The 22,712-nt window shown below is 44.0% G+C and overlaps 1 protein-coding gene across 5 annotated transcripts in view; it reads right to left on the minus strand.

The window, feature by feature from the left end:
- Window positions 1–22,712, minus strand: part of GULP1 (GULP PTB domain containing engulfment adaptor 1) — a 252,540-nt gene that overhangs the window by 169,153 nt on the left and 60,675 nt on the right. The window lies entirely within an intron of this gene.

The raw sequence follows: 22,712 nt of genomic DNA on the forward strand, positions 1-22,712 counted from the left end.
CCCCCCTTCTGTAAACTCAGGTTTTGAAGACTGCATTTATTAACACTGCCCACTGACACAAGATGCAACCCAGAAAATAAGACTGAAACCTATTTTTAGGTGTTGTTCACACCTAGATTGACACTTCAGGTTCAAACCCTGGTTAATCAAAACTTTTAAACACTTACACTTGCCTTTCCCTACTCTTGTAACTATACAGTAAGAAAAGGTCATAGGACACTCGAGAATGCAACACTGATAAATGCAGCGTTCAAGCGTGGATCCAAAGGAGCAATGGAACTGGCAATCACTGCCCCAATGAACCTACGCTTTTTGGTGCTTATTTGCAGCTTATCCCACAGTGCCTGAAGCCATTGACATAGCTGCTGCCAGGAAATTCTTATTCAGAAACTCATTTACATTGCACTATTCACAGTCACTGTAACCTCTCTTTCCAGTAATACATTTATAGAACAGCTCTCAGCAAGAGGACTGGCATGTGCAGCAGAAACTTCAGGCAATCCTTTAGTCATATTCAAGACACAAACATTTCACAAATCGTGCAGAGAGGTTCTCAAGCTGGAACTACCAGGGAAAGACACAGAAGCCAATGCTCTATTCTTTTACAGAAGCCAACACCATGTCTCAGAGAGTACAGCAGCAGCACTTCAGCTTTAAGTAGCTGGTAAAATAGTATTTGTAACATTGAGTAGCACCACCTCTCCTCATTTTCACCTTCTGCTGATTATAGTAACAAAAAAAAAAAAAAGTTGCAAGTGCACTATATATACTTTTAATTTCCACTTACATATGTCAAATGATTTGACAATCAAAGAAAGATCCAGGTCAGAAAAATCTCTCAGGATCACCAAGTCCAACCAAGAACCCTACTCTACAAGATTCACCTTAAACCGTATCTGTAAGCACCACATCCAAATGACCTTTAAACACATCCAGGGCTGGTGACTCCACCACCTCCCTGGGCAGCTCATTCCAGTGTCTGATCACTCTCCATGAAAAACTTTTTCCTAATGTCCAATCTAAAGCTACCCACTTGCAGCTTAAGGCCATTCCCCCATCTTCTATCTTTCTCTCTCTTCTGTGAGAAGAGACCTCAGCAGCAGCCTCTCCACAATGTCCTTTCAGGTAGTTGTAGACAGCAATGAGGTCTCCCCTCAGCCTTCTCTTTTTCACACTAACCAGCCCCAGCTCCCTCAGTTGCTCCTCATAAGATTTACTTTCCAGGCTCTTCCACAGCTTTGTTGCTCTCCTCTGGACCTGCTCCAGCACCTCCACATCCTTCTTGTAATGAGGTGCCCAAAACTGAACACAACACTCAAGGTGTGGCTTCACCAGAGCAGAGTACAAGGGGACCATCACCTCTCTATCCCCACTGGCCACAGCATTTCTAATCCCAGTCAGGATGCAATTGGCTTTCTTGGCCACCTGGGCACACTGCTGGTTCACATTCAGTTGGTTGCTGCTTACAGTGCCCAGATCCCTTTCTGTCAAGCAGCTCTCCAGCCACACTGCCCCAGGCATGTAGCATTGCTTGGGGTTGCTGGGGCCCAAGTGCAGGACCTGGCATTTGACCTTGTTGAAACTCATCCCATTAATGTTGGCCCATTGATCCAGCCTATCCAAGTCCCTCTGAAGAGCCTCTCTACTCTCATTCAAATCAACACTGCCACCTAACTTGGTATCATCTGCAAACTTACTGCTGACGCTCTCTAGGCCTGAATCTCTATGCCTTGTCAAAAAAGACGTTCAAAAGAAGTGGTCCCCACACAGACCCCTGAAGAAGACCACTAGTGCCTGGCCACAGGACAGCACCAGACAGTACTGCACACATCATACAGCACCACACAGGAAGGAAAGCTCACGTACGAAAGCCAGCCATCAGAATACATTTCAAATTACAAAAGCCCCAGTACACTGTGTAAGTTACTCCTAAATATTCCCTTTTAATGCTGCCTGAAAGAGAGGGAAGATACCTTTTTGTAACAACAGCTCCCTAGAAGCGCTGCCAATTTTAGAAGGCTACGCTATCTCTGCAAGGCACAGCAGGGCTGACATCACCTTAGAGAAAATGTGCTGAGACATTTAAAATTTGCTCTTTGAAAACTCCTGAGTGAAAAAAAAAACCACAACCATTTCACTTCTAGGGGACACATAAAGCACATCCAGTGCAAATACACTTATCCTACTTTTTAAAAATTCCAACTTTAAGCCCACGAGTAAAGCCCCTCCACAGTCCCCAACAGTCTCAGCTAAACAGTCTTCCTAGTACTCCCTTTTCCAGTTTTGGTTACACCCACCCCCGTCAACTTATCTTCTGCATCCTCTGCTGTATGCTTCCAGAATTTAAGTGTGACTAAGACTCTCCTCTTCCTTTTACAACGCATTTCACATTCTTCTTCTTTTGTAGGGCCATGGAAATAATTATTAAGATACTGAAGATACTCTGGTCCAGCAGAGGTAAAAAAGAACCTGCTATACTATAGACGGGATTAAATCTCCTCAATGGCTCAGCACCTCGGCATTTATTTATTTCATATTAAAATCGGCTCTGCTTACATACCCTCCAAAGAAGCACATTTGTAACTGTGGTGTACCATGGAATAAATCATAGTAACATGTAATGCACTGAAAGAAATTCAAAGGTGGGTGATAGAACAAGCTGAAGTGCTCAAAAGAATTGAACTGCAATATAAACCACAGAATCACAGAAACATTCAGGTTGGAAAAGCACCTCAGGATCACCAAGTCCAACACAGAACCCTACTCTTACAAGGCTCACCCTAAACCATATCCCCAAACACCAAATCCAAACAACTTTTAAACGTAACCAGAGTTGGTGACTTAACCACCTCCCTGGGAGCCCATTCCTGTGCCTGAACATTCTTGCTGGGAGAAAATGTTTCCTATTGTCCATCCAAAATCTACCCAGTCGCAGCTTGAGGCCATTCCCCCTTATTCTGTCTCCGATCATTTGTGAAAAGAGACCAGCAGCAGCCTCTCCACAATGTCCTTTCAGGTAGTTGTAGACAGCAATGAGGTCTCCCCTCAGCCTCCTCTTTTCCACACTAACCAGCCCCAGCTCCCTCAGTTGCTCCTCATAATATTTACTTTCCAGGCTCTTCCACAGCTTTGTTGCTCTCCTCTGCACTGGCTCAAGCACTTCCACATCCCTTTTGTATTTAGGTGCCCAAAACTGAATACTCAAGGTGTGGCCTCACCAGAGCAGAGTACAAGGAGACCATCACCTCCCTCTCCCTGCCAGGCACAGCATTTCTAATCCCAGCCAGGATGCAATTGGCTTTCTTGGCCACCTGGACACACTGCTGGTTCACACTCAGTTGGTTGTTGATTATAACGCCCAGATTCCTTTCTGCCAGGCAGCTCTCCAGCCACACTGCCCCAAGCCTGTAGCATTGCTTGGGGTTGTTGTGACATCAGGACCTGACATTTGGCCTTGTTGAAGCTCATGGCATTAACACTGACCATGGATCCAATCTATCCAAGTGTTATTGCAGCTCTATAAAATAATGAGCTACAGCAGATGAAGGCAGGATGCAGCTATAACATGGATCAGACAAGAGCAATTGTATTCAAGTCAAAAAAGATGCCTCATGATTAAAGTCCAGTGCCTGGCTAAACAACTTGTTGCTCATAAAGTCTTTGAAACTAGTTGTGGAAGGAAGTTTTCAAAACTTCTGTGTGGTGGTAAGTGATAAAAGCAAGCAAACCAATTGGTATAAAAATCAAAGTTGGCTAAGGCAAGCTCTTCTCTTAAGGTTAACTCAGGATGCTTTTCAAGGGAGTAGAGCTCTGATATTTTACAGTTCAGATTGTCCTCTACACAAGGAAAAGACTTCTATATTAAAAGCATAAAATATTAAATTTCCAGATTAGACACAATCATTTCTCACACTTGAAATAAGACTGTATTTGCAAAGACAGAACTCAATATTCAGTTGTTCTGAAGCAAGGAAGAAACATCAAACAAAGATATGCCTTAATTCCTCTGTAGGAGCAAAATTTATCCTGGGGATATTTTGAAGATCTGTAAGACGAGAGAAATAAGCAATATACACAGCCCTATTAGAGGGTCCAACAATTATTTCATTCCCCTATTTTAATCTAAGCCCAATTATCTGTCAGGATATTTCTGACGAGAGCAGGGCAAACCTCCTTACAACTGCAGAGGAGTTCTGACTGGATCCTAAAGACACAAACGCAAGCAGGAAAAACAGAGACTGTTAATAACCCTACTTATCCCACAGGCCTTGATAAGCAGCAGGCTCAGTTCAGGGTACACGTGCATTGTTTTAACATATTAATATGGGATGCTTAAATCTGATTCAGAGCACAACACTTTCAGGACGTGAATTTCTAGGGAACCACTTGAAGGAGTCCAGCATAGAGCCACAAAGATGCCAGAGTGGAACACCTCCCTTCTGAGGAAAGACTGAGGAAGCTGGGGCTCTTAAGCTGGGAGAAGAGGAGGCTGAGAGGTGACCTCATTAATGTCTATACAGATGTGAAGGGCAGTGTCAGGACAGAGCCAGGCTCTGCTCAGCAGTGCCCAATGAAAGGACAAGGGCAATGGGTGCAAGCTGCAGCAGAGGACATTCCACATGAACATAAGGAAAAGCTTTTTCACTGTGAATGTGACAGAGACCTGGAGCAGGCCGCCCAGAGAGTTTGTGGAGTCTCCATATCTGGAGACATTCAAAACCTACCTGGATGCACTCCTGTGTGACCTACTCCAGGCGATCCTGCTCTGGCAGGGCGGTTGGACTGGATGATCTTTCAAGGTCACTTCCAGTCCCTACCATTTTGTGACTCTGTGATTCCATTTGTTTCTCCAGGCATTCAGTAGCTGTAGGACTCAGCATAGCTCATCCTTTCAGATTTCTACTTAAAGATGCTGGGAAGGAGTATAAGGAGCTTTTTGGAAAGCTGGCTCACCTGAATTCTCTGCTTTGCACAGAGAAGCCACCTATGACTCACTGTCCAGCCTTCACTGTTGTGATGAAGTTTATCAAACTGCCAAAACGACAACAGTCAACGAACCCATTTAATTTTGACACAATACATTTAGTATTTTGTTTGCTAACATCATGAATTTGTTTTCTGTTTGCTCTATTTTTGTCCTCACTAAGAATCAATAATGTAGAAATCATCATTTTCAAGCTGCAAGAGCACTGGACAACAGGGATTTTCATATAAACACAGAATGATAGAATGGTTTAGGTTGGAAGAGACCTCAAAGATCATCCAGTTCCAATCCCTAACCAGAGGCAGGGACACCTCCCACTAGAACAGGTCACTCAAGGCCTCATCCAACCTGGCCTTGAACACCTCCAGGGAGGGAGCAGCCACAACCTCCCTGGGCAACCTGTGCCAGTGTCTCACCACCCTCACTGGAAAGAGCTTCTTCCTAATATCCAGTTGAAATCTCCCCCCTTCCAGTTTAAACCCATTCCTCCTTGTCCTGTCATTACAAGACCTTGTAAATAGTCCCTCCCACGCCTTCCTGTAGGTCTCCCTCAGACACTGGAAAAAAGGCCACTACAAGGTCTCCTCGAACCTTTCTCTTCTCCAGGCTGAAGAGCCCCAATTCTCACAGCCTGTCCTCAAAGCAGAGCTGCTCCAGCCCTCTGAGCATCTTTGTGGCCCTAATATGAAGAACATAAAGAACACTGAAGCATAAAAATCAGGCAGGCCAGTGACTTGAGAGTTAAGATACAGTTCTGCGCTTATTTCTAATCTGACTATTAAATATCACCTAACTGTGCCTCACTTACTGACCTGGAGAAGGGAGAGGGTGGGAGTACACCAAGCTGAATGAGTAAGCAAAACAATTCTGGAAAATTTACAGAGAGACTAAAAGGCTTTTGCAGGTATGGGTAGCAGGTATGTATTTTGGAGGGCAAATTATGCAGGGAAGCTGACAGAAATTCAAACAGTTCTGCTGCATAAATACAGATCTGTTACTACTACACTTCAATTATTTTATCCATTTATGAGGAAACTGAATCAAAACACTTATCAAACAAGAAGTCCATGCAGCTCTACCATGAAAACTGATACACAGCTCCTTCATTTGGAATAGACAATGCCAACCTGGACCTCATTATCTAAGGAATGACCACAGAAGCACAGAATCACAGAACGGTTTGGAAGGGATCTTAGCGATTAGCTAGTTCCAACCTCCCTGCCGTGGGTATAGACACCTTCCACTAGACCAGGTTGCTCAAAGCCTCATCTAACCCTCCAGGGAGGGAGCATCCACAACTTCTGTGGGCAACCTCTTCCATTGTCTCACCACCCCCACTGGAAAGAATTTCTTCCTAATCTCCAGTCTAAATCTGCCCTCCTCCAGTTTAAAGTCATTATCCCTCATTGTATCACTACAAGCCCTTGTAAAAATTCTTTCCCCAGCCTTCTTGTAGTTGTTCTTCTGGTACTAGAAAGCCACTATAAATTCACTCAAGATTTTAGAATGACAGAATCATTTGAGTTGGAAAAGACCTTCAAGAGTATTCATCTCAACCATTAACTCTACTCTACCAAGTCCACCACTAAGCCATATTCCCAGGCAGCATATTTATATGGTTTTAAAAATCTCAACCACCTTCATGGGCAGCCTGTTCTAATGCCTGACAACCCTTTCAGTGAAAAATATTTTCATAATGCCCAATCTAAAGCTCTCCTGGTACAGCCTGGGGCCATTCGCTCTTGTTCTATCATTAGTTACTTGGGAGAAGAGACCAGCACAAATCTTATAAAAACCTATTTCAGGCAGTTGTAGAGAGCAATGGGGGCTCCCCTCACAGGATCACAGGATGTCAGGGCTTGAAAGGGACTGAAAGAGATCATCAAGTCCAACCCCTCTGTCACAGCAGGACTACAGAATCTAGCTCAGGTCACAGAGGAACACATCCAGACAGGCCTTGAAAGTCACCAGAGAAGGAGACTCCACAACCACTCTGGGGAGCCTCTTCCAGTGCTTTGGGACCCTCACAGTCAAGAAGTTCCCCCTTTGTGTTGAGGTGGAACCTCCTGTACTGCAGCTTACAGCCATTGCTCCTTGTCCTATCAAACGGAGCAAGTGAGCAGAGCCTGTCCCCTCACTCCTGACCCCCAGCCCTCAGATATTTATAGATATTGATTAAATCCCCTCTCAGTCTTCTCCAGACTGAAAAGCCCCAAGTCCCTCAGCCTCTCCTCATCAGGCAGCACTCCAGTCCTCTAAGCATCCTAGTAGCCCTCTGCTGGACCTTCTTCAGCAGATCCCCATCCCTCTTAAAGTGGGGAGCCCAAAACTGAACATAGTACTCAAGATGAGGTCTCACCAGGACAGAGTAGAGAGGGAGAAGAATCTCTCTTGATCTGCTGGACACACTCTTCCTAATACACCCCAGGATCCCATTGGCCTTCTTGGCTGAAAGGGCACATTGCTATCATATGGATGTTATCTACCAGCACTCCCAGGTCCCTCTCCACAGGGCTGCTCTCCAGCAGATCACCTCCCAGCCTGTACTGGTGCAGTTTATTATTCCTCCCCAAGTGCAGGACTCTGCACTTGTCCTTGTTGAGCCTCATTTGGCTCCTCTGTGCCCAGCTCCCCAGTCTGTCCAAGTCTTGCTGGATGGCCACACAGGCTTCAGCTGTATCAGCTGTTATTCATCAGTGTCATTGATGAAAATGTTGAGCAGCCTCAGCCTCCTTTTCTCCAGACTGAATAGCTTCAGGTTCCTCAGCTGCTCCTCATAACATTTGTTCTCTCCTCAGCAGCCAGTATTTACACACATACAAGCCTCTTCATCTTATATAAACTGATTTGCAGTTATACAGATATATGAGATAGTTAAAATACAACAGCTTGTTAGGATACACATCAATGCATAGCATAAAGGATGCCACAGAAACAACAATAGTATTAGCTGGTGAGTTTTTTGTGTTATGCTAGAAAACAGTGGGGTGACAAATAATTAAGTCTTAATGAAAATACTCAGACTCACATATTTGGCTGTGAAAATATCCTTATTTCGTGTGGATATTTTAAAAAAGTTTTTCTGATCTCTGCCCACATGCCAGCTCCAAAACACCTACAGATTAAATAGTTGCAAGCAGATCATGACAATCTCACAAGATCAAAATGACAGTGGTAAGTCAGCACAGTAGGTCACTGAAAGAAAAAGCCAATTAAAATGCACAAGGCAGTGAATTCTCTCCCTTCTGCCCTGGAGGAATGAAGAGGAGTATGTCTATATGGAAGTACATATTCCTCTGTCTGTGTTTACAAGCAGAGAGCATCAATACACAGCTTCTCTGCATTTCATGCTGCAGTTTCTGAACTCTGTGGTTCTGCTCCTGTGGTAGATTAAGGCTTACTGGAATACTCCAATAAAAGAGAAACTGGTACTTTCCTGAAATCTCAGTGCAGAATCTATATAAATTAGATCACTAGTTGTAAAGAAAATAATTATTGAGACTGTAGCATTCATTGGTTTGCTAACTGCTATAAAAAGCCAATGTTACATAAACAATCTTGCTCTTTTGTCTTCTGGGCACTGGCTCTGTTTGCTCCTCTCTGACTGCTCCACACTGAATGCTAACCTTAACTGACCAGATCACAGGTGAGATCTTGCTGGTTTTCTGTCTGGTGAGAGAGAGGGTGGTGTTGGCCTCCCCTGGGTTTTCTTTGTCATGGGGGGAAAGACTGGATTCCTGTGTTAATTCTAAAGTGTGTGCAACTGCAAAGACATGTAAATATATTGTGTATGCATGACTGTAAATTCAGCTTTGCTGTAAAGCTCTACTCTGAACTGGTGAGACCCCACTTGCAGTACTGCATTCCAGTTCTGGAGCCCCTGTTACAAGAGTGATATGGAGGTGCTAGAAGGTGTCCAGAGAAAGGCCACAAGGATGATCAGATGTCCGGAGCTGCTCTGCTATGAGAAGAGACTGAAAGAGTTAGGGCTGTTCAGTCTGGAGAGGAGAAGGCTCTGAGGCAACCTTATTGTGGCCTTTCACTGTCTTAAGGGGCCCTACAAGAAAGCTTGGGAGGGACTTCTTAGGATGTCAGACAGTGATAGGACTGGGGGTAAGAGAACCAAGCTACAAATGGGTAGATTCAGACTAGATGTTTGGAAGTTCTTCACCATGAGGGTGGTGAGACCCTGAATGGGTTGCCCAGGGAGGTGGTGGAAGCCTCATTCCTGGAGGTATTTAAGGCCAGCCTGGATAAGGGTCTGGACAGCCTGACCTAGTGTGAGGTGTCCCTGCCCATGGCAGGGGAATTGGAACCAGATGATTCTTGTGGTCCCTTCTAACCCTGGCTGATTCTATGATTCTAAAATGGAGCTTTGTCTTACTTTCAAGTCATCTGAGCTGTTCTGGTAAATTTCAGTTTGGGGAGTGATTTCCTAAACCCATCACAGTTCCCAAGACAGCCTCCAAACCAGACAATCTTTCATTTAGCTGTTTATCCATTTTCTCTTTAAGTCCAAGTGGGGATGAGACAGGGAGGCAACAATGCAAGGCTCAGAAGGCTTTGTTTAGCAATGGAGGAGCACTGCTTCTTGTGTATACCATCATGTACTCATAGCATTGCTTCTGGCTCAACATGACTCGTGCAAAACCACTGTGTTTTCTATGGATTCAAGCATGTGAGGATGCCATGAGTGAAGAGATGCTGGCTGACAGGAAAACTACCTCTCTGCCTTCAAGAGTATCTTTGTCCTCTAAAAATGCTGAGGTGCTTGAATGTGTCCAGGGAAGGGCAGCAAGGCTGGTGAGGGGGCTGGAGCACAGCCCTGTGAGGAGAAGCTGAGGGAGCTGGGGATGTTCAGCCTGGAGGAGCTTCAGAGGAGACCACATTGATCCCTACAACTACCTGAAACAAAGTTGTAGACAGGTGGGACTTGGCCTTTTCTCCCAGGCACCCAGTGACAGAACAAGAGGACACAGCCTCAAGTTGCACCAGGGCAGGTTTAGGCTGCATGTTATGAAGTTCTTCACAGCAAGAGTGATTGGCATTGGAATGGGCTGCCCAGGGAGGTGGTGGAATCCCCATCCCTGGAGGTGTTTAAAAGGAGACTGGACGAGGCACTTGGTGCCATGGTTTAGTTAATTAGAAGGTGCTAAATGATGGCTTGGACTTGATGATCCTAGAGGTCTTTTCCAACCTGATTAATTCTGTGCTTCTGAGGTTCTGTGATTCATTGTAAAAACAACAACAAAAAAAAAAGTTTATATTGTAACTCTGTGCAGTGTGGGATTTACTGAGCTTAATAAGCAAGGCTGGTTTCAAGGTCTTGAAAGTTCAAAGTACTGCTTGCATGGCCAGAAATGCCACCCCGGCACATCTGCTGCACAATTATTGAGATGCCATCAGCCCAGAACATACCACACCTGCCATGCAGCAAAAGCAGTCTCTACAGCACGTAACACCAGCAATGCCTTGAGAACATTCTGCAAATGCAGCTCTCTGACTAGGTAGGGAAGTCACCACCATTGTAAAATCATGAGGTGAACATTTAACAAAAGCTGTTGCAAATTCCATGGGAAGCCTCATGAAACATCACTGACAAATGGACATGAAACTAATAAACCCCCCCACACTTAACAGATTCACAGACTGCATTTGGTTGGAAGGGACGCTCAAAGGTCATCTTGTTCAACACCCTGCAGTCAGCAGGGACACCAACTATATCAGGCTGCCCAGGGCCACATGAAGACTGATCTTGAATGTCTCCAGGGATGAATGAGGCCTCAACCACATCCCTGGGTAGTCTGCTCCAATATTTTACCAGATTGTAAAGAACCTCCTCCTTGTGTCCAACGTAAATCTGCCCTGCTTCACTTTTGAACCACTGCCCCTGGTCCTATCACCACAAGCCCTTCTAAACCATTATGCTGGTTTGAAGCTAATTGGACTATTTTGATGAGAGATATTAGATTACTGACTGTGAAAAGAAAAACAATGTGATGCCTGTTTCAATCATAGGTTTGCTTGGCATATAAAAGCAAGGACACAAACATAGATAAGAGTCTCTGCCTGACTCTGGACGTAATTAACCCTTCTGCCTGGATCTGTGTAACCCAACTAATCACTTCCTTCTTAACTCTCTCATGTCAACTTCTTCCAACTCACCTTGCCCATAAGGGAGATTCTGAGATAAGGGATGAGGTGGAAAGGATGGAAGGAAGGAGGGGGATTGGTTGGAAGCCTCTCCTGCATGCTCTGGCTGCTGGGAGAGGTTTTGCATTTCCATATTACTTTTAACTTGTATATTGAACTGTTGGAGCCAGTCCAGAGGAGGCCACAAAGATGCTCAGAGGGCTAGAGGAGCTCTGCTATGAGGACAGGCTGTGAGAATTGGGGCTCTTCAGCCTGGAGAAGACTTCCAGGAGGCCTCTGAGTGCACGTCTAGTATCTGAAGGGGACCTACAGGAAGGCATGGGAGGGACTATTTACAAGGTCTTGTAATGACAGGACAAGGAGGAATGGGTTTAAACTGGAAGGGGGGAGATTTCAACTGGATATTAGGAAGAAGCTCTTTCCAGTGAGGGTGGTGAGACACTGGCACAGGTTGCCCAGGGAGGTTGTGGCTGCTCCCTCCCTGGAGGTGTTCAAAGCCAGGTTGGATGAGGCCTTGAGTGACCTGTTCTAGTGGGAGATGTCCCTGCCTATGGTGAGGGGTTGGAACTGGATGATCTTTGAGGTCCCTTCCAACCTAAACCATTCTATGATTCTATGACTACTGTATATAGCTGTAAATATTTGTAATATATTGTATATATATCCCTGTAAAATGTGCTAGGCTGTAAAAACAAAGCTTCATTCTTTAACTTCCAACCAACTGAGTCTAGCCTGAGTGAACTTTTGGAGGAGGCAGGTGATGCCCAGAACCACTACAACTGTCCTCCACCCTCCTGCAGGTCCCCTTCAGAAATTGAAATGTAGCTCTAAGGTCCCCACAGAGCCTTCTTTTCTCCAGGCTGAACAGCCGTCAACTGAAGAGGTGCTCCAAGCCTATGAGCATTGCTGTGGCCCTCCTCTCTCTTGTTTTGGGGACCCCAGACCAGAGACAGATTTCAGTGTGTACTCCAAACATTACTATTTATCATAGCAAGGAAACAAAATCATTGTCTCAGGACAGATATAAAGCTAGCAACAGAGGTAGAGGAGACAAGAAATGCGGAGAATAAACACAGACAAGTTAAATTTCACTGCTTCAAGTGAAGCAGGGGAAAAAAATCTATGACAGATGACCTTACAAAATTGATTCCTCCAGCCTATAAAGCCTTGGGAAATATTCCTCCTGCACTTCAAAAAGGACAATCTTGTGCTTAGTATCTTACATAAACAAATCTGAGAGTGAGGAATGCCAGAGAAGTTTCCCAGCTTGGTAAGCTGACAGGCAATCAGGAATGCAAGGCTATGGCTGTGTTTGACAAGACTAATTGCTCACTCCTGGAACAGCTGGGCTTCTCCTTTCACTGAAATCCAGTGTGCAATACAGATCTCCAGACAACCAATACATCTGGTGTCCAGCTCCGGGCCCCTCAGTTCAAGCAGGATGGAGGACTCCTGGAGAGAGTCCAGTGCAGAGCCAGAAGGATGATACGCTCGTGGGGGGGATCCTAGGTCTCCCTCAACAAAACCATAGGGACAGAGGCTCATCCCAAGGGGATGGACCTGCTCGGCCCAGGGTATTACAATATTGTTATTCTATTCCATCTTCCAGTATCATAGCTTAAGAGATAGTGTCTGACTGATCTCTTCCTCTTTCTTTCCTGCCTTTCTTGCTTCCACTTCTCCTGTCATGTTTCATGGAGGAGATGGCTGGCAGGGAATTGAGCCACTGAGGCCCTATAGGTGCCAACTGGGGAGGGCGGTTTCAGCCTACCCTCAGGCCGACTGAGGGTGGAAGGGGTGGAGGATTCTAGAAAGCCAGTTTGGGTCCTCTACCTGACTGCCTTTTGTATATATACTCTTGTAAGTAGAATTTCTCTTTAAGCTTCCAATCAGTGTGCAGTATCCTCATTCTTACTCCTGGAAAGGGGTAGGAGTCATTTCTGTCCTCCAGTCCCAGGCAGGCTCATGGCCCAGACTGGGAGAGATGATTGAGTGGAACATCTTTATGAAGAAAGGCTGAGGGAGCTGGGGCTCTTTGGCTTGGAAAGAAAGACACTAAGAGGTGACCTCACTCATGTTTATTAACATGTAAGGGGTGAATGTCAAGGGGATGAAATGCCCAATGACGAGACAAGGGGCAGTGGGTGCAAGTTGAGGCATAGGAAGTTCCATGGACACATGAGAAAAAAAAGTATTCCCTGTGAGGTGACAGAAGACTGGAACAGGCTGCCCAGGGGGGTTGTGGAGTTCCCCTCTCTGGAGATATTCAAGATCTGCCTGGATGTGACCCAGGGTGATCTGCTATAGGCAGCCCTGCTCTAGCAGGGAGAGTTGGACTGGATGATCCTTCGAGGTCCCTTCCAGCCCCTGACATTCTGTGATAAACCTTACCACACTTCCTACCTTCCTTTTAACAGGACTTCAAAACATCTGCACATCACAGGCAATGCTATGTTCAGCTTCATAGCTCTCTTCAGACACGAAAATATTATCTCAAGCTTTACACACCAAAGAGTTGTACAGATTAAGCCTGAATTTAATCATCAAGCACTAAACTTTTTTAAAAAATCTGTTAAAATGCCCAAGTGACTGACACCTGGCCCTTAGCTGCACTACGATTAAACAACTGCATACTCTGACTTTTTAGCCCAAATCTTCTAAATCTAATAGTCCTATAAAAACAACCAAAACTAGAATTCAAGCCTTCCTCCACAAGCTGGCAGGCTGCTTATCTAAGGCTGATTTAAGAAAGCACAGACTTTGGTTTTTTCCTCCTCTTGGGATGGCAATTTTGATTTAAACACTGACAAGTTACTCACTGGGGACCAGTTTTAAAGTAAAGAATTGCTTTCACCTGGTGATAAAAGTTTGATCAGGTTTGTGATTTATAAGAAATTACTGTGCTGAGGCCAGGTTACAGATTACAGTTTACCTAAACCCATGCAGTCAGATCTGCATACAACAGAGGAACTTGAGAATCACAGTCCCTGAAAACATGATTTATGATGATTTAAGCTTTCCACAAACAGATTGAGAAAGCAAACTGAACTGTTATGCCTGGGAAACAAAACTGACAACACAAATAACTGCACCCTAAGTTATTTCCTAAACAGCCACATTACCTCCAAATAATAAAATACATTTGCTCTGTAACCAGACAGAAAGTTGTGAGCAAATGCATTGAACATCAAAATCTAATTTAGTTAAACTCTTCAGTTCTGGGTTTATTTCAGAGAGGGATGAAAACAACTTGAAGTTCTCCAAAGCATAAATAAAACCAGATTAAGCTTCGAATCATACAACACTCAGTCCCAACTAACTAGCATCTCTTTTAGCACACTGTGTAGTGGCCAAATATTCATATACAGTCACGTTTGAACAACTGACAATGGCATCACTTTGTATGGGAAAAAAAGCCCTCAGTGTAGAAATTATCAGAGAATTTTAGGGGCTGGAAAGGACCTCAACAGCTCATCTAGTCCAATCCCCCTGTCACCTATACCGGATCACACAGGAGCACATCCAGGTGAGTCTTGAATATCTCCAGAGAGGGAGACTCCACAATGCCCCTGGACAGCCTGTTTCAGTCTTTCGTCAGCCTCACAGAGAAAAAAAATCTTCCTCGTGTTTTTATAGAACTTTCTATGGCTCAACTTCTGCCCACTGCCCCTTGCCTTGTCATGGAGCATCACCAAGCAGAGCCTGGTCCCCTCCTCTTGGCACTCACCTTTTACATATTTATAAATATTAATGAGGTCACCCCTTAGCTTCCTCTTCTCCAAACTAAAGAGCCCCAGCTCCCTCTGTCTCTCCTCATAAGCAAGATCATAGAATCATAGACCAAGCAGGTTGGAAGAGACCTCCAACACCATCCAGTCCAACCTAGCACCCAGCCTCACCCAATCAACTAGACCATGGCACCAAGTGCCTCATCCAGTCTTTTCGTAAACACCTCCAGAGAGAGTGACTCCACCACCTTCCTGGGCAGCCCATTCCAATGCCAATCACTCTCTCTGCCAACAAATTCCTCCTAACATCCAGCCTATACCTCCCCCAGCACAACCTGAGACTGCGTCCCGTTGTTCTATTCCACTCCCTTAATCAAATACATTAGATGGAGCTGCTTTAATTGCTGCTGCTATTCAAAACTCATGAACAGGAGTGACGCCAGCATCCATTGATTCTGTAACACTCAGAGTTGTTGATCCAAAACGCCATCATTATTAAAGCTACAACATTTTGTAGATGCTCAACCAACTGCTAAGGACTGGCAAGGCTCAGAGATGAGTCTGTGCCATCTGCACATGAATATGGATCAAGTGTTCATTTGATTAGTAAAAAAAAGTTAGAGTGATTACAACTAAAGTTTATAAATAAAGCCTCATTTACAGAAAGACTAAAGTGCAGGCTTCAGCCCGCAGGATCCCTGTATTGGAATCGATGCCACCATCAAAAGGTACACTGGGCCTCCAGATATTCTGCAGCACAACACATCTAATCAAGGCTCCAAACAAAAAAACAGTACTTATCCAATCAGGGTGGACATACCAAGACACCATCAGTTCCCAACATGAAAGGGCTGACTTCAGTAAATCTGTCTGAAATCAAAACCACGATCTCTCTTCCAAGCAAAGTCACCTTTACCTAAACATCTGAATTTACACAATTCAAACTGGGGAATGATCTCCTCTCTTCTGAGATTATATTGTGCACACTGATGCCACAGATGTCTCATAAGAAACCTCTACCTCAGCTTTCAGGTTATCTTACACATGAAGTTCCCATGAATAAGTCACTACTGGGCCTTAGATTTTCCTGAAGCACTTCCTGTTTATTACTATCTCACAGACCAGCACTCAGAAGGCACTGCTGGCTATGCCACTTTTGCCATCCTGTAATGGCCTAAACACACCTTTACACGGTCCTTCAACCCCAGCCTGAATTTCCCTGCTACTTTATAGTATTTCAGTTGAGATGAGAACCACCTGTAATACATCCTCCACAATGCTGAGCTCCTCCAGTGAATCATGGTAGAGTAGACAGAATCTAAATCAGTCTTCCTCCCTTGCATGCTACCTCCAGCACTCAGAAGTCAATAGTTGGAAAAAACCCAAACTTCTCACACTATTTTATGTTTTGACTATGCCATAACACAAAATTGATAAGAAAAAAAAAAATGCCAGGCAACTAAGTAGAATCATGAGAAGAAAAAAAAAAACAACAAACCTAAGAGAAGGGGGGGGGGGGGGGGGGGGGGGGGGGGGGGGGGAAAGTATCAAGTATTTAGCAAATAAGGCATTGTTTTGGGTATTATAGTTCTATCTGTCTGCAGTGATCACAGATTTAAAGATCCCCACTGTCAGTCTGCTCTTGGCTACGCTTCAGGTCCCAGACACAGTTTTATCATTTACCTTCAGCTGTATCCATTTTGTCCTTAAACACAGACATGCAGCATCCAACTCAAGGCATAAAAGGAACCTGACTGGACTTGTGGATGGAGGAAATGCAAAGAATGAAGATAATGAGCATGAAAATCACAGGACTATACCAATACTGCAACGGCATCACATAGGGAAATTTATAACTTAAGAAATTGCAAGACTAAGATTTTAGCAGCAGCTTCATCTCAGGTATTTCACCCTCTTTCTCAGGAAAAATGCAGGAAAAGCAAAAAAAAAAAACCAACAACAGAAGTGCAAAACTAGAAGTTGAACAGCACAATGTATGGAGCACAGAGGTTCACAGAATCACAGAAAAATCCAGGCTAGAGAAGACCCTCAGAATCACCAAGTCCAACCTACAGTCCTACTCCACAAGATTCACCTTAAACTATATCCTTAAGCATCACAACCAAATGACCTTTAAACACATCCAGGGTGACTCAACCCTGGGCAGCTCATTCCAGTGCCTGACCACTCTCTCAGTGAAAAACTTTTTCCTAATGTCCAATCTAAACCCACCCAGGCCAACCTAAACCTAACGTCCAGACTAAACCTACCTAGTCTCAGCTTGAGGTTGCTCCCCCTTGTTCTGGCTCCAATTACCTGTGAGACCAGCAGCTGCCTCTCCACAATGTCCCTTCAGGTAGTTGCAGACAGCAATGAGGTCTCCCTTAAGCCTATTCTTTTTCAAACTAACCAGCCCCAGCTCCCTCAGTCGCTCCTCATAAGATTTACTCTCTAGGCCTTTCACCAGCTTCATTGCCCTCCACTGGACCCTCTCCAGCACCTCAAAAGGATGTTATACTCTGAAGGAATTTGGCTTGTAGCGCTTTTAGCATTATAGAAGCTTCCTTGGCATTGTCTCAACTTGCCTTGGCCATAGAGACATTCTCTTTAAGAAAAACTTCTATCTGCTGTTAGACACAGGTGGTGAATTAGACCTGATATCACAGTATCACAGTATCATAGTATCATCAGGGTTGGAAGAGACCTCACAGATCATCAAGTCCAACCCTTTACCACAGAGCTCAAGGCTAGACCATGGCACCAAGTGCCACGTCCAACCTTGCCTTGAACAGCTCCAGGGACGGCGACTCCACCACCTCCCCGGGCAGCCCATTCCAGTGTCCAATGACTCTCTCAGTGAAGAACTTTCTCCTCACCTCGAGCCTAAATTTCCCCTGGCACAGCTTGAGGCTGTGTCCTCTTGTTCTGGTGCTGGCCACCTGAGAGAAGAGAGCAACCTCCTCCTGGCCACAACCACCCCTCAGGTAGTTGTAGACAGCAATAAGGTCTCCCCTGAGCCTCCTCTTCTCCAGGCTAAACAGTCCCAGCTCCCTCAGCCTCTCCTCATAGGGCTTGTGCTCAAGAAATATTTCAGCCTATATTTATACAAAATAAGATGCTAGAGAAGGCTATAAACAGCACATCAACTGAAATGTTCATCTTCAGGTATGTCTTAAATGTAAAGAGGTAGAAGACTGTATCCAGGAAAAGCTGAAGAAGCAACACAAAAACATGAGACTGCCAAACTACAAACCTGCATTCAACTGTCACTAAAGCAGACTATATGGAATTCATTTGTGATTCACTGCATATTTTAATCTAAATATAGAGATATTGTGTAGGTACTTACATAATGGAAAAATTCCTTCAGCATGGAGCAAGTAAAAAAACCTCTTTTATACAGAATTTTTGGTGAGTTTCTCAACCATGTCATCAGATTTAGACTTATAAACAGGCCAGTACCTTTAAGACAGTTAAGTTAAATTTTCATCTGAATTACAGAATCAGAGAATATATAGCTGGTTAGAAGTGACCTCAAAGATCATCCAGTCCAACTTCCAAACCAGCACTTAAGAGCTAAGAATAAAGCATGTCCACAAGCTCCAGGTCCACCTGCACAGTGGACCCAGGGACAGCAACACCACCCTGGGGTAAACCATTCCAATGTTTGAGAATCCTCTCTGTAAAGAAATATTTTCTAACATGCAGCCTGAACCTTCCTTAGCACATCTTGTAACCATTTCCTCCAGTCTTTGAGTTTGCCATCAAGGTGAAGAGGCTGCTCCCTTCCTCACTCCAGCCTCTCTTCAGATAGCTGTAGACAGCAATGAGGTCTCCCTTCAGGCTCCTCTTCTCCAGACTGAACAACCCCAGCTGTCTCAGATATTCCTCACAGAACAGATTCAGGACCTTCTCCAGCTATGTTGCCCTTCTCTTGACATGCTCCAGCCCTCAATGTCCTGTAGCGAGAGGCCCAGAACTGAACACATTGTTCAAGGTGCAGCTTCACCAGCACTAAGTATAGGGGATGATCACCTCCCTGCTCCTGCTGGCCACAGTGTTTCTAATCCAAGCCCAGATGTCACTGGCTTTCTTGGCCACCTAAGCACACTGCTGACATATCCCTTCAATTATCAATCAATACCCTCAAGTTCCTCTCCAAGTTGCAGCTTTCCAACCACACATCCCCAGGTCTGTAGCTTACCACAGAGTTAAAATGACCCAGGTGAAGAAGCTGGCACTTGACCTTGCCATACTTTACACAATTGGCCTTGACTCATCAGTCTAACTTGCCCAGATCCCACTGTAAAGCTTCCCTGCCCTCTAGCAGATCGATACAGGCACTCAGCTTGGTGTCATGTGCAAACTTGCTGATTTTTAAAAGCTCTCTGAGTTTTACTTGCTAAACACATTGCTTTACAAATGCCTGCTTATCACTGACCTAAAGCCAGATATACTCCAACTTCATTTTTCAAATCACATTACATAAAGCAAGGATAAGCCTAAGTGGAAAAAGTATATTAGATTGATAATACACTTTTAGATAAGAAGCTCAAAAATTATCCTTGAAACAAAGCTATTAATAGGATTATATTTAAGCATCTTCAACAAACAAAAGTTTCAAGCAAAGTAGATTCTAGGTATTACTCATAAGAAGCACAAAGCTCTGTACAACACTTAGCATTGCATACACTTAAGTAAGTCTCCCATGGACAACTTTAATGGAAACATTCAGCAATACAGAGACTAAAAGAGTTTTACTAGATGTCATACATCACTTCTAAAGGAAGCAACTCCCATGAGTCCCCATGAAGTAAGAGACATCCTGTAGTATTTATGTGGATCTGGAAGGCTGCTCTCAGATTCAACTTACTAGATAAAAAACACTTCCCCTATTCAACTCTATTACCTCTAGGAAATGAGCAGGTATCCCAGCTGCATTTCACATTGACATTCCCTACACTTCATACCAAGCCACTTGCACTGGAATGAAGTGTGACATTCCCACTCACAGAGGCGATAGCCACTGGGAATCAGAGTAAGACAAAGTATACTTAAAGCCTCCTATTAAAACACCCTACTTGATTTTGTCATCATTGGGACACAGTCAACCCTACAATGGATGAAGAGGTCAAGATCTCAGGAAGGTCATTCACCATTCCAGATGTATTGTCTGACCTGCATAGAAGCAGTCAGTTAACTAGGAGAGAAGTTAAAGTACAGACCATCCATAGAATCATAGAATGCTTTGGGTTGGAAGTGACCTTTAAAGATTCCCTTTAAAGAGACATCTTCAGCTAGAGCAGGCTGCTCAGAGCCCTGCCCAACTTGACCTTGAAAATCTCCAGGGATAGGGGCTTCTAACACTGTCACTTCCACTGAGGCTTGGCTTCACCTTTTACAAAAGGTGAAATTACCTTAACAAAAACTCTAAACTAGTCAGAGCTCTTACTGGTTCACATTGTCTTTCCAAAACATCACAATGAATCTAGCCCTCTTTTTTCATCTCCTCCCCTTTCCTTATGTTAAACAAATATTCAGCCCATGTGCATGACCTGTCTTTAACTTTTCACTTTCTTGATTAAAACCTCTCTCTGTTGAGATGGCAGAAATCACAGCTTATGCAGACTGATGATGGGAAATCAATATCCACAGCTGGAAGTGACCTCTGACATTATCTAGTCCAACTGCCCTTTCAGAGCAGGTACACCTAGAGCAGGTTGCACAGGATGTTGTCCAAGTAGGTTTTGAATGACTCCAGAGATGGCAACTCCAAAGCAGGATGTCTCCAGCCTTCCCACCTTCTCCTGTGGAAACCCTTGAGAAGTGATCTTGGTATGGTTAGCAGGGCTGGATCTGGGAGGTTAAAATTAATGTCTGAATTGAAAAGCTCTGTCTGCCACTGGTTTATACCATTTTACTTCACATATATATGTTTTATAGAATTCCCAAAACTCAGGATGGTTTTTTTTTCTCTACTTGGCAGTTGTGCTTTTGATCATTATAAGCGCACATAAAGATTGTCCAGACGTAACTTGTTACACTGAATTTTAGCCTTTATGGAAGTGGTAGCCAGACACTAACTCTGTAATTCAGCCTGAATTTCATTCACATGATGTTTTTTGGTTGTTTTTTTTTGGTGGGGGGGTGTCAGTACAAAGTGCTCTAGGCATGAAAAGTCAATGTACACCTTCAAGAATGTGATAGAACATCTTAAGAAAAGCAAAATTCAAGTGTCCAAATGAGTCCATCAGGATTTTACCCTCTATAGGACTTGGTGGGAAAGTGAGTATTACAGGCTTGAACCTTTGTTTGAAGCAGGCACAGCTGTAATATGTAAATGAGAGGAGATGTCCTTTGCTTGATCTCTTTTTGCCAGGTATAAATGTTTAATAATCATAAAAGTAACCAAATGAAATAATAACTGTTAGGTTTTTTTATGTCATTTGGAAAGGAGGGATTGATTCAGATACAAACCTGGCAGGAAGATGCTGATGCACGGAAGTTAGGACGTTATAATTATAACAACTTCATCAAAGATTGTGAAGTATCAGTTCACTTTGCCCCCTATCATTCTGTGTGATTCTGTGATGTGACTGTGATAGAGCTGCTAGATCTAGATGCAGTAATATCCCATACAGTCCCAACTCCAAGGGAGTAACAAGGGAACCAACCCCTGACTCAGCACAAGCTCCTTCCAGTGTCTTTGCAGGAGTTCCAGCTCGTCCAAGTTCTGCCTTCTCTGACTGTATTCACTTCTCTGGGAAACAATTACATTACCTAATGTCTGTATTAGAAACAATCTCAGTCTGTAGTAGAGAGAGCAAATATTTTACTTTTTAAAACAGCCAGGTGTAAAACCATAATTCATTCTTGTCAAACAGAGGAACAACAGGGATAGGATTTTAAAGATACTATGAGATTATATGCATGTGCACAGTCCAACAGCAAACAGACATTTCCTCCTGGAGGCCCTACCAGTATACTAACTCCAGTACTTAAATGTAAAAACGCAGCTGACCTTCTATTAAGGCACAGTAATGATGACACAGTCAAAGCCAAGAGAAATGCAGCCTGAATATATGCTCACTCAGGAAAATTCAGGAGATCAGCAAAACATGAAATCAGCATTTTAAGACAGTGAAGTCTTTAGACAAACAAACTTCAGTCTCCTAGTAGATTTTGCACTTATTTTACCTACTTCACTGCCTACTGAGTTAAGCCAAACCTCCTTCAATAGGGAAGAAACTAGTCCAGCAGAGACAAATTCCTAAAGCAACAAAGTATTATATCAGAAAATTATAACAGGATAGGATGCCAAATAAAGATACCTTTGCCCTCAGTTCACCTGATTATTTCTATAATGAAACACTAACTGTAGTTCTTCAAACTGAAGTGTACAAACACACTCATACCCAAGGACCTTATTAGCAAGACAACAGCAAAGGTTATTCAGCACTTTCTACACAACTCCGAACAGGTGTTGAGTGAACACAGAAAATGTTTATCACAGTAAGGTGGAGTGAGACATGAAAACCTTTTGCTAGTTTGTAGCAGAGGCTCTGCAGGTTGTCGGTTTTCCCAGGAGAAAAACGCCCTGGATGTCATCCCAAATCATTACAAACCCTGCTTAAACCTTAAGCTCCCCTGACAGCTAGTTGGGGAGTGGTGGGAAGTTGATGAGAACCTTTCCCTCTGGCCAAGTATAATCTAAAGTATAATCCAGTCACAAGTGGAGTCCCTCACGACTCAGTGTTGGGGGCAACTCTATTTTGCATCTTTTTATTGATGACCTTGATGGAAACAGAGTGTGTCAGCAGTTAGTTTGCAGATGACACCAAGTTGAG

Source organism: Pogoniulus pusillus, chromosome 2 (assembly GCF_015220805.1).
Source record: "Pogoniulus pusillus isolate bPogPus1 chromosome 2, bPogPus1.pri, whole genome shotgun sequence".
NCBI classification, from domain to species: Eukaryota; Metazoa; Chordata; class Aves; order Piciformes; family Lybiidae; genus Pogoniulus; species Pogoniulus pusillus.